The following is a 12017-nucleotide window of genomic DNA, read 5'->3' as shown; positions in this document are numbered from 1 at the left end:
GCAACATTTTCCAAGCATTTTTTGTTAGTTTAGTCAACTAGTTGGTATTTTGAGTAAGTAGAACTTAATAATATGCATTTCGATTTATGCAAAGAGATTAAGTGTCGTTTACAGAAAAAGCCAAGAAATTGAGTAAAATCAATGTAAAAAAAACATCAGCATATTAAACGCAAGACTTAATTAAAATAAGTAACAAGTAGATGACAAAATAATTTTTGTACTCAATTTTATTAATTTTGACCAACTTACCCTTTCTTTGATTTGAAAATGGAAACTGCTTAAAATAATTACTTAGAATAATAATAAAAAAATCAAGACACATGAAATTCCAACCTTTATTAAATCATTACCATATAAAAACAGTGGCAATGAGCTGGACAGTATGAACAGTCAACATCCATATTTAGTGCATAGAATGCATGACCTCAACTTTTTAAAGTGCTGTATAGAACACCGTCACAGTAGTTTTCTTTTTTTAACCGTATACATATTATTCAAACGTTTTCACAAGCCATATCCAAACCGTGTCAATAAGCTGGACAGTATTAACAGTCAAGAACATCAGTATTTAGTGCATAAAAGAATGCATGACCTCAGCATCTCAAGTTGTACTTAGAACATTCACAGTATAGTTTCTTGCTAAAACAATTTAACATTAAGATTATCTGTACTTCTGTAACAATTCACAAGCAGAACACCTTCACCATAGTGTCTTTCAGTGTGTATATTTTGAAACATTTGAACTTAAACAACTCACAGATCCCTCTTTCTGACCAGCTGGAGCTTCACAGTGGGGCAATTTAGTGTGTATAAAACATAAAACAACTTCATTTACACACCAGAAACGATGACCTGGAGCTTTGTATAAAACCTGAAGAGGACAAACCGTTACAACATTCTGAAGAATTCCACTCAATGAACAATGTATAATGATTTTGAACAGACAAGAAAATAGCTGTTCAAAAGTGCAAGCTGACAGTCATGGCTCACTGCCTAAGCTAGAAGCTTGTTTTTGAGAGTCATGAATTTGGGGGTTGGTTTTGGGCGCAGTGTGTCGAGTCCCACAAAAAGTCTTTGAAACACCTCAAATGTTTTGGAAAGTTTGGATGGATACTCAAGATTAAGTGCATACGTCAACCCCAGAGGTAAGCAGCAGGCTTTGGCCAGGTTTCCAAGATGAGTAAGGACTGGTATTCCCTCAATGATGATTCCTACTGCATTTGGCTCACGACAGATGTAGATGCTCATATTCTTCATTTCCAGGTCCTCATGAACAGTGGTCTCTGCACTTCCCTTTGAGATACAAAAACAGTAATTAAAAAAAAAAAAACATCTAATTGTATATTTATTATAAGTTATGTGATTTAATTCAGATAATGATTACTTTTGTGAAGACCATTTTGAAAACTTTTGAATTCTAATTTGAGATCTTGTACATTAAACTTGGTACAATAGATGCATTTCCAGCCACATGTTTTTTTATTGGCATTTCTAATTTGCATATAAAAAACCTGAATAGAACCACCAGAAATTAAAACAAACAAACAAACAGTAATATGTTATATATATATATTTTAATGCTTGTTTAAGGGGAGTATTTTTTGTTTGCATTGTTTTTTTTAGGGCAAACAGAAACACAAGACAGAAAGGCATCACTCTGTGGTGCTATGCTAATTGGCTATCCTGGGGCTCCTGCCAACTAGCTGCATGCTGGACCTCCACCTGACAACTGCTGGTTCAGTCAGTTCACATAAAAGTAAACCCAATTTAAGCTTGTACATCAGACTGATCCAAACCTGCTTTTAAACAATACTTACACAGTAGTCAGAGATTAGCTCCTGTCCACTCTCTCCCAAAATCTTCATCACTGCAGAGGCACTTGGGTCCTAGAGTTAATAGAAGAAGAATAAATAAATGCATTTTGTTGGCAAATTTACTCCAAATCTGTGATAGCGTTATTAGAGCATGATTCAGTTTTAAACTTGTAAACCACTTTGAACCCACCTGTATCAGTGAGCCAAGACATCCAGGGGGTTTAGCTCGCTCGTCTGCGGGAACAAACTGCCGCCATTGCTTGCCGTGCTACCGAGGTCCTTTGTCCCTGAATTGCTCACACACTCCGGCAGATTCAATGGGTGTCTGGCGGCAGATTTCTTTGACTTTATCGTTGGAAATGCATCTGCTTTGAGTGTCGCAGGATATCCACACATTCTTGCCATCTCTGTCGTAGCATAGCTTTCGTTGGTAAAGTGTGCGGAACAAACGTCTAATTTCTTGCCACTTTCGCATCTTTGGGCCACTGGTGCAACTTGAATCCGTCCCTGTTCGTGTTGTTACACCCTCCGACAACACACCCACGAGGCATGATGTCTCCAAGGTACAGATAACAGTCGAAAAAAACGGAAAATAACAGAGCTGATTTGACTCGGTGTTTGAGAAAATGGCGGATTGCTTCCCGTTGTGACGTCATCGCTCCGAGAGCGAATAATAGAAAGGTGTTTAATTCGCCAAAATTCACCCATTTAGAGTTCGGAAATCGGTTAAAAAAAATATATGGTCTTTTTTCTGCAACATCAAGGTATATATTGACGCTTACATAGGTCTGGTGATAATGTTCCCCTTTAATCTGTAAGACAGCAAATGTTGACCGTTACTGACATTAAGGGTTTTAGTATACATTTTCAGGCAAAAAGTGAGTCTAGTATGTCATGTCCAAGTCACAATGGAAACTTGGTCAGGAAAAATAGAATGATAAATCATTTACCAGGAATGGTTCGAAGAGGGCAGGCCATCTTTCCTTAAATTCTGCCACCCCAGGAGACTTGGCAACCACTTCCTGTCGTCTCCAATTGTATACGTTCTGGCCATCATATCATTGGTGCTTCTGGCACAGTCCTTTTACACAGGGGGCAGGTGAATGAAGGACTTACTTGAGGTGAGTTGAGGAATTTGACTCCTGGGTGGTATCTTGACAGATGAGAGCGAAAGGAAGTCCAGCATTTAAAAGAGCATGGGCAACCTACATGAATGCAAGGCAAGGCATGGCTGTGTCCAAAGGTCCCATGGTGCAGTCTGTAATGCTTTGAAAAATAACTCTTGGTTGGTACAACAGTGCTGCACAATTTACAGGTCCATCCCATCTGTCATTGTAGAGAGAGAGAGAAAAAAAGACAAGTTATGATTCATGTCTAACCTCTTGGATATATAAGCCTGATGAGAGCTCTTTATATCTGTTTTTTTTTACACCCTAATATACTCAATTGCAGTGTTTCTTCTAGATTTTTCTGTAGCCGCCGTGGTCTAAGTTGGTAACCTAGCAACAGTAGGGGGGTCCGGGGGCATGCCCCCACGGAAGAAAAATGTGAAAAATGACCCTTTAAATGGTCACTACTGGTGAGATTTGGGGGGGGGGGGTGTAGAGATTGAGACTTACACAATGAGTGTTATTCTTACAAGAGTAGTGTGTGTAGGAGTGTGCATGGACAGCAGGTCTGAGGGGGCGTCAGATAGCTCTGTCAAGTGTACCTAGCTAGCTGCTAGCAACTTTTAATGCAAGCTAGTGAAGCAGCTTTAATGTAGGGCTGTGTCACGCCAAATTTTTTCCCCCTACAAAAACCTTCCCCCCCATTTACTTCCGGGGTCATTTCCTCTTACGTCATTGACAGCGATCGATGACACTTCGGCTTTGACTGCCCGTCGCTGGGAGGATACTTGTTTTTTTATAATATAGCGTTAACAAAACGTCTGTATTAATCGGACAAATTAACTTGAGGGTATTCCTGACTGCACATTTGACAGAGAATTAATTTTTGATTCGTTTTCCACGGGTCAACACTACTTCAGGGTTAATTTTTCTTTAAGACGAATGAGTTTTAGGTTGATATTGTTGGCAAACACGATTTACTGAGATTCACTGTAACTTCGAGTAAGAACATACCTTTACTGTATGCGGCTGGTCCGTGGTAGCCCAGTATTGAGACGTGAGTAGGAGCAGTTTTTAGCAAATAATAAAAATAATTGCCAACAACCCCGATAATAACCCTGACATGACTTTGAATTCTCTACAATTATAAACTTTGCCCTCCGTGTCAAGTCACTTTCCGTAATGAGCCAATTATCAGTTGAGGTATAATTGACGCTGCCTAATAATAAGTAGATGCCCAATTGTTTGTCCATAATGTAAATAGCACTGCACATATGTACCTCAGTGAAGTCAGATGACCCGTGGTCAGACAAACGACAATATTTAGAATAAGAACATAAAAATAAAGAAAATACTTGGGTATTTCTTCAAGACTTTAAAATGAGGCAAAAAACTGCAATGTAAAATGATTTTTTATTGTTTACAAATGTTTTGTTCCAAACATTGTTAAAGTACAGACATTTAACAGTATTATATATCAATTAATATTTTTTGCACGTTACCACGAAGACAGAAGTTCCCAGCAGCGGCCCTAACACTCCGCCTAGAATTTTTCTAAGCCTGCTGGTGTTTGACATAAGTCCCCTGGGAAAGATAAAGACAAATGTCATTCAGTGACACCACCATTTTCAGGAGATTTGGATTCTATCGATCGCTGTCAATGACGTAAGAGGAAATGACGTAAGTAAGAGGAAATGACGTAAGTAAGAGGAAATGACGTAAGTAAGAGGAAATGACCCCAGGAGTAAGAAGGTTTTTGTAGGGGGAATAAATTTGGTGTGACAGCTGCAACTAATGATTCATTTGATAATCGATTAATCTGTCGATTATTAGTTCGATTAATCGATTAATAATCGGATAAAAGAGACAAACTACATTTCTATCCTTTCCGGTATTTTATTGAAACAAACCAGCATACTGGCACCATGTTCTGGACATTGGGGGTGCAGCATACAGCAATAATAACACAGAAATGTAACTCATCAGATCAGAACTGAATCAAATATTGTACACGTTTCTGTTGTGAATAATAAAGGATTCATTTTAGGCTGCCTCTGAAAAATAGCATGAAATATTCCAGCACCTTCATAACGTTTAGTTATACTAAAGCAGGGGTGGGCAATTCATTTTTACCGGGGGCCGCATGAGCAACCCGAGCACTGCTGGAGGGCCACACCGACAATATTTCAATTAAATTTTGCTCAATTTTTGATATACCGTAAGATAAATAATAATAATAATATTTTAATTTAACCTAACTTATCTTTATACAAAAGCAGATGGCTTTTGATGGCTTTATTTTTAACACTTTCTTACACAACACTTCCTGGTGTATATTACAATGCAAAAATTTCAATTTCTGTCACTTTATCCTGCATCCTCTTTGTTGTGAACGTAGCACACCTGTAAGGTGATTGGCGAAGAAGGAGGAAGCGTTGCTGTTGCGGAAATGATGAGTGAGAATAGACGTGCGTGTGGAAAGAACGAGATAAGTTGAGCTCTGTTAGTATAGGTTGTTCAATAAAAGTTTAAAAAGAGCGTCAGACTTGGTGTGCACTTCTTCTGGACGCTACAATTGGTGTCAGAAGTGGGATGAAATGCCTCCCAGTTCGCCTTGCTATCAAACCTGGGAGTCTTCATTGAGGGCGGAATCCCCCCATGCCAAGCAGCCTGCACTGCACCTGTCGACGCTGCCTCTCTCCTTCCACCCTCTCTCTCTCTCTCTCTTTGTGTGAATCCCGGACGTGAGCTCGTCGCAGACATCCCCTCCCGTTCAATCTTGACAAAGTCGCCAGGAAACATCGTGGCACGTACCTCCCGATGACGTAGCAGGCTGAGCACACAACTTTTACTTCCGACACCAATTGTAGCGTCCAGAAGAAGTGCACACCAAGTCTGACGCTCTTTTTAAACTTTTATTAAGCAACCTATACTAACACAGCTCAACTTATCTCGTTCCTTCCACACGCACGTCTATCCTCACTCCTCATTTCCGCAACTCAAGAACACAACATCAACTTCAGCAGGTCGTTACAATATATTCTTTAAACACAGCAACATGTGTACCACAAATTAAGCACACGGCTTTACCTTTCATTTCTGTAAAGAAATACTTGGCAGTCCATGTCTTGTTGAAAACACGCCATTCGTCATCAACTTTTCTTTTTTTAGCGTCAAAATAAAAGCAGCACAGTTGCATTGCACGCACGACAGATGTTTTTTTTAAATTTATTTTGTAATTTGTGATTGCCGCTGTTCACATTCACTCACAATCACACACGCGCATACGTCCGCACGGAAGTAATACAAATAACGCTTTTCAAAACAAAAGCAGCACCGTCGTATTGCACACTCGAGATAGATACTGTAATGATAGTGTTTGACCACATGGTGGTAGTAAGAGTCTACAAATGACTAGGAACCAATATATAGTATGTGTCAGGTAGGACTCTTGAGAGAGGTACACACCTTGTACGCACGAGTGTTGAAGTAGCGTTTGTAATATGTGATCGTGATTAAAAGACAGTTCTGCAAGTCATCCAACGATGTGTTATTTAAAACAATAACATAACATGGTACCAGGAGTGAACGAACATTGAAGTGGTGTATTGTGAAGAGCGACATGGATTTGAAGCCACCTGAAAAGCTGAAGCTAAGTGGAAATGTCGACAGCAATTGGCGCACCTTCAAGCAGCAGTTCCAGCTGTACATGGCGGCTATGGCACTGCAGGATAAGCCGGATGCAAGGAAGGTAGCGTTACTGCTTACAATAGCAGGCCCACATGCCATTGAAGTTTACAACACTTTTGTGTTTGATAATCCAGATGAAAAAAACAAGTTGGATGTTGTCATTGAAAAGTTTGATGCTCATTGCTCTCCCAAGAAGAATGAGACATATGAGAGATATGTGTTCCGTTCAAAAGTGCAAGCTCATGGAGAAAGTTTTGACAGTTTTGTGACTGATTTGAGGCTGAAAGCACAAACTTGCAACTTTGCTACACTGAAGGACTCTATGATAAGGGACCAGATTGTATGTGGCATAGAAGACAAAAAAGTCAGAGAAAGACTGTTGAGAGAGACAGAATTGTCGTTGGAGAATGCCATTAAAATTTGTCATGCAGCAGAATTGTCACAGATGCACGTCAAGACGTTTGGTGAAATGGCGTCCACCGCAGCCATCAGCGTGGGAGGCGACAATGTGCATGTCGTGTCAAGGGGATGGAAGTCGCAGCCTGCACAGCAGAAGAGTGACGTCATGTTCCAATGCAAGCGCTGTGGATCGCAGCACAAGCCAAAGCAGTGTCCAGCATTTGGTAAGCAGTGTTCCAAATGCTATGGAAAAAATCACTTTGCCAAACAATGTTTTGCTAAAGGAAAACCATGCGCTAAAAAGGAAAAATCTGTCAATGTAGTGGAGGACACTGATCTGGGTGAAACATTCTTTGTTGGCCTAGTGAACAGTGAAAATAAAACTGAAGAAGTAGTCAATGCTGTTGAAAAAGACAAGTGGATTGCACCGCTACAAATAAATGGAACTCGAGTTAACATGAAACTAGATACTGGTGCAAAGGCAAACTTGATCAACATGTCAGACATCAAGGAATTGAGAGAAAAACCGAAAATCCACAAAACAACAGTTGTACTGAAAGACTACAATGGTCGTAGCATTGACAGTCTGGGCACATGCAAATTGAGAGTCACTGTAAAAGGAAAAGTGCACTACCTGCTATTTTCAGTTGTCACTGAGGAACGTGAGTCAATATTGGGTGACAAAGCATGTGAAGTTTTAGGACTGGTGAAAAGAGTGTATCTTGTGAACACAGATGTGAGCGCTCAAAAAATTGAAACTGATTCAATAGTGCAGAACTACGCTGGTGTGTTCACTGGTTTTGGTGCTTTACCTTTTACATACAAAATACAGCATAAAGAGCAGGCACGTCCAGTTGTCCATGCAGCGCGAAGAGTTCCAGCAGCACTTAAAGAGCATCTCAAAAAGGAACTGGACCGGATGACAACACTGGGTGTAATAAAGAAAATCGAGGAACCAACAGATTGGGTAAACTCCATGGTCTGTGTGAAAAAGAAAAATGGCGATCTAAGAATATGCATGGATCCAAAAGACTTGAATGAAAACATAAAACGTGAGCACTACCAAATACCAAAACGTGAAGAAATAGCCAGTGAGATGGCTGGGGCAAAATATTTCTCAAAATTGGATGCGTCAAATGGCTTTTGGCAAATCAAACTAGACGAAAACAGTAGCAAATACTGCACTTTCAACACGCCTTTTGGTCGCTACTGCTTCCAACGCCTACCATTTGGGATCAAATCTGCATCAGAAATATTCCATAGAGCAATGGAACATATCATTGAAGGCTTGGAAGGCGTGCGAGCGTACATCGACGACATTGCTGTGTGGGGAAGAACAGCAAAAGAACACAACGAAAGACTGACCAAAGTGTTGGAAAGAGTACAACAATATGGACTCAAATTAAACAAAAAGAAGTGTCAGTTTGGAGTGTCAGAGATAATTTTTCTGGGAGACAAGCTCAGTGCACATGGCGTTCAACCTGATGATGAAAAAATACACGCCATACAAAGAATGCCGAGTCCCACAGACAAGACAGGTGTACAGCGTATATTGGGCGTGGTCAACTATATTGGCAAGTTCATCCCAAACCTTGCTGTGAAAACATCCTGCATTCGTGAACTCCTTCACAATGACACAGAGTTCAAGTGGACGTCCAGGCACGAGAATGAGTGGCAGAGACTGAAGGAAACACTCACTACTGCACCTGTGCTGACGTTCTTCGACCCTACAAAGAAAACAAAGGTGTCAACAGATGCTTCAAAAGATGGACTGGGTGGAGTTTTACTACAGGCTGATGATGAACACTGGAAACCAGTAGCCTATGCATCACGATCCATGACACAGGCTGAATGTAGGTATGCTCAAATAGAAAAGGAATGTCTAGGGTTAGCATATGGCCTGCAGAGCTTCCACAACTATGTTTATGGTCTCCCTACCTTCACTGTAGAAACAGACCATCGCCCACTAGTTTCCATCATCAAGAAAAACTTGAATGACATGACACCACGAATACAACGTTTCATGATGAAGATGCAGCCATATGATTTTCAGCTCATCTATACACCTGGAAAGCACTTGATACTGGCTGATGCACTCTCAAGAGCACCCATGAAAATCAGCGTCAGTGATACTGAAGAGGATGTACAAAACCATGTGAATATGGTGTCAGCTACACTTCCAGTGTCAGACATAAAATCACAACTAATCGCTGAGGAAACGGCAAAAGATGAAGAGTTGCAGCGTGTTATTACCAACATGCAGAATGGATGGCCTCCACGTTCCAGCCCACGGTTCTTCCATGTTAGAGGTGAACTAAGTGTTGTGGATGGACTTTTACTGAAGCGAAACCGAATAGTCATTCCACAAACATTGAGGCAGGATATACTACAAAGAATCCATGAAGGTCATCTAGGGATTGAAAAGTGCAAGAGACGAGCACGCGACACTGTATACTGGCCTGGAATCAACAAAGACATTGACAACATGATTGGCAGATGTGCAACATGTCAAAAATACAGAAACAAACAAACCAAAGAACCCATGATATTGCCTGAAGTTCTTACTGCACCATGGCAGAAAGTGGGAATGGACTTGTTTTATTTGAAGGGCAAAGAGTATGTTGTTGTAATTGACTACTATTCTAATTTCCCTGAAATGGCTTTGCTATCAAGCACATCATCAAACTGTGTGATCACGCATGTCAAATATATATTTGCTAGACATGGTATACCGCATACTGTGGTGAGTGACAATGGACCATGTTTCAACAGTAAAGAGTGGCAGCAATTTGCAAAACACTATGATTTCAGACACGTGACGTCAAGCCCTCTGTACGCACAGTCAAATGGAAAGGCTGAGAAAGGAGTACATATTCTCAAACAACTTTTGAAGAAAGCAGTGGATAGTAACTCTGATCCATACCTAGCACTACTTAGCTACAGAGCGACACCTCTTGAGTGTGGCTTGTCACCCTCTGAATTACTGATGAACAGAAAGCTTCGTACTACACTACCAAGTATGTCTACACCAACGCAGAGTCAAAAAGTACAACGGAAGCTAAAGCAACAAAAGCTAAAGCAGAAGTCGTTTCATGACAAAGCAGCCAAATCGCTCCCACTACTATCACCAAGTGACACAGTGAGAATTGAAGGTCCTGATGGTTGGAAAACCAAAGCTACTGTTCTTCAAGAAACATCACCACGATCATATACTGTGAGGAGTGAAGAAGGACAGGTACTACGTCGCAATCGTCGCAGTTTGCTGAGGGTTCCAGAGACTGTTCCAAACCAAGAAACAGCCGAGTCCGAGGTTTCATCTACACCGACTGTTTCAAACCAAGCAACAGCTGAGTCCGAGGTTTCATCTACACTTACTGACTGTGAAACAATGCCAATGCAGCACATGAATGAAGATGTGACTGACGATCCTGAACCTGTGTTGAGAAGATCCACAAGGCAGATCAAGAAACCTGTGAATGATGACTACGTGTATTATTGAACTCGTATAATATCAAACTGATTGACAAGCTAAAGAGTTAATGTTTTTAAACATATTTTAAATGTTTTCTAATACTGTGGTGCATGGATAGTTTTTGAAAAGATTGCATATTCATGTGGTCAAGATAGAAAAACAAGTTATTTGTTTAATACAAACATTGTATTAGCAATGGGTGCTTAGTTTAGAAAGGGGGATGTAATGATAGTGTTTGACCACATGGTGGTAGTAAGAGTCTACAAATGACTAGGAACCAATATATAGTATGTGTCAGGTAGGACTCTTGAGAGAGGTACACACCTTGTACGCACGAGTGTTGAAGTAGCGTTTGTAATATGTGATCGTGATTAAAAGACAGTTCTGCAAGTCATCCAACGATGTGTTATTTAAAACAATAACATAACAGATACTTTTTTAAATTTATTTTGTAATTTATGATTGGCCTCACGCGGGCCGGACAGGGACTTACAAAGGGCCGGATGTGGCCCGCGGGCCGCAGAATGCCCAGGTCTGTACTAAAGCGTCACTCAAATCTAAATATATTTATATAGCTTTACATTGATCCATTATGAAACCAACCTGAGATATTTCTGTCCGTTACGTTTATTTCCAAATTGCTAACCTTGCGTTTTCTCTCTCAAAACGGAGTCAAATGTGCCGGAGACACATTATCAGCCCCGCGTTGCAACAAAGGCATAACGTTAACGTTACTCACAAAAAAGCTGAACTCATGAATGCTTGTTGCCACTATGGACTTAAAAAGTTACGTAGCGTGAGTTCTTCCCTTCATCCATGGCTCCAACATGTTTCCTTTTCAGCTGCTCCTGAAGCAATGTTGTACTTCCGTGCCATTTTGCAGGAAACGCTCTTCTTTGAAGTCTTTAAAGTGAAGTGTTCCCACACTTTTGACGACTTAGGTCGTACACTTTTCTCCATCGAAGCAATAACCTCAAGATGTTTCTCCGCTAAACTATCCGTACTGTTTTCCTGCGCCATTTTCGAATGTTCCAGCAAAGGAGACGGCGTCGTCACGTGAGCTGCACATGACACATCATTGGCTGGCTTACCTCCACCTCATGAGACGTAGCCTCAGCACTGTTTTGTACTGTTTTTGTACTTATTTTGATTATTGTTTCTCAGCTGTTTGTAAATGTTGCAGTTTATAAATAAAGGTTTATGAAACAAAAAAAAATAACCAAAAAAAATATATATAAGCCTCCGCGCATGCGCAAAGCATAGTTCCAATGAATCGCCAACTATTTAAAACATCGATTAGTTGTTGCAGCCCTACTTTAAAGTGGCTGCTTATAAACTGAAGAATAAAATATTAAACTACCACGCAAAGAAAACGCTAACTATAAACTGCACAGCTATAAACAATGTTTGGTTGAAGTTAATGAGCTGTTGGAGGTAAAGAGCACATTCAAAATGGCGGTCGGCGGGAAAAGTAGCAAACTAAATATAACGTTGAAACATGCTTTTGAAAATGTATATATTTCAATCCTGGCA

At 40.4% G+C, this 12017-nt stretch overlaps 1 long non-coding RNA gene across 2 annotated transcripts; it reads right to left on the bottom strand.

The window, feature by feature from the left end:
* Positions 1 to 333: 333 nt before the first annotated feature.
* On the bottom strand, positions 334 to 11468 carry LOC133609867 (uncharacterized). Of its 2 annotated transcripts, none has more exons than XR_009815785.2 (3): positions 2005 to 4613; positions 1818 to 1886; positions 334 to 1293 (listed from the first exon to the last, which is right to left on the bottom strand). It is a non-coding gene; the product is annotated as an uncharacterized lncRNA (long non-coding RNA). The 2 variants fall into 2 exon arrangements; XR_012050541.1 differs by lacking the exon at positions 334 to 1293 and adding an exon at positions 11088 to 11468 and having other exon boundaries at positions 1336 to 1886; positions 2005 to 3140.
* Positions 11469 to 12017: the final 549 nt, after the last annotated feature.

This window comes from Nerophis lumbriciformis, linkage group LG07 (assembly GCF_033978685.3).
Source record: "Nerophis lumbriciformis linkage group LG07, RoL_Nlum_v2.1, whole genome shotgun sequence".
Classification (NCBI taxonomy): domain Eukaryota; kingdom Metazoa; phylum Chordata; class Actinopteri; order Syngnathiformes; family Syngnathidae; genus Nerophis; species Nerophis lumbriciformis.
Note: the sequence above shows the minus strand (reverse complement) of the source record. Positions and strands in the feature narration are given on the sequence as shown.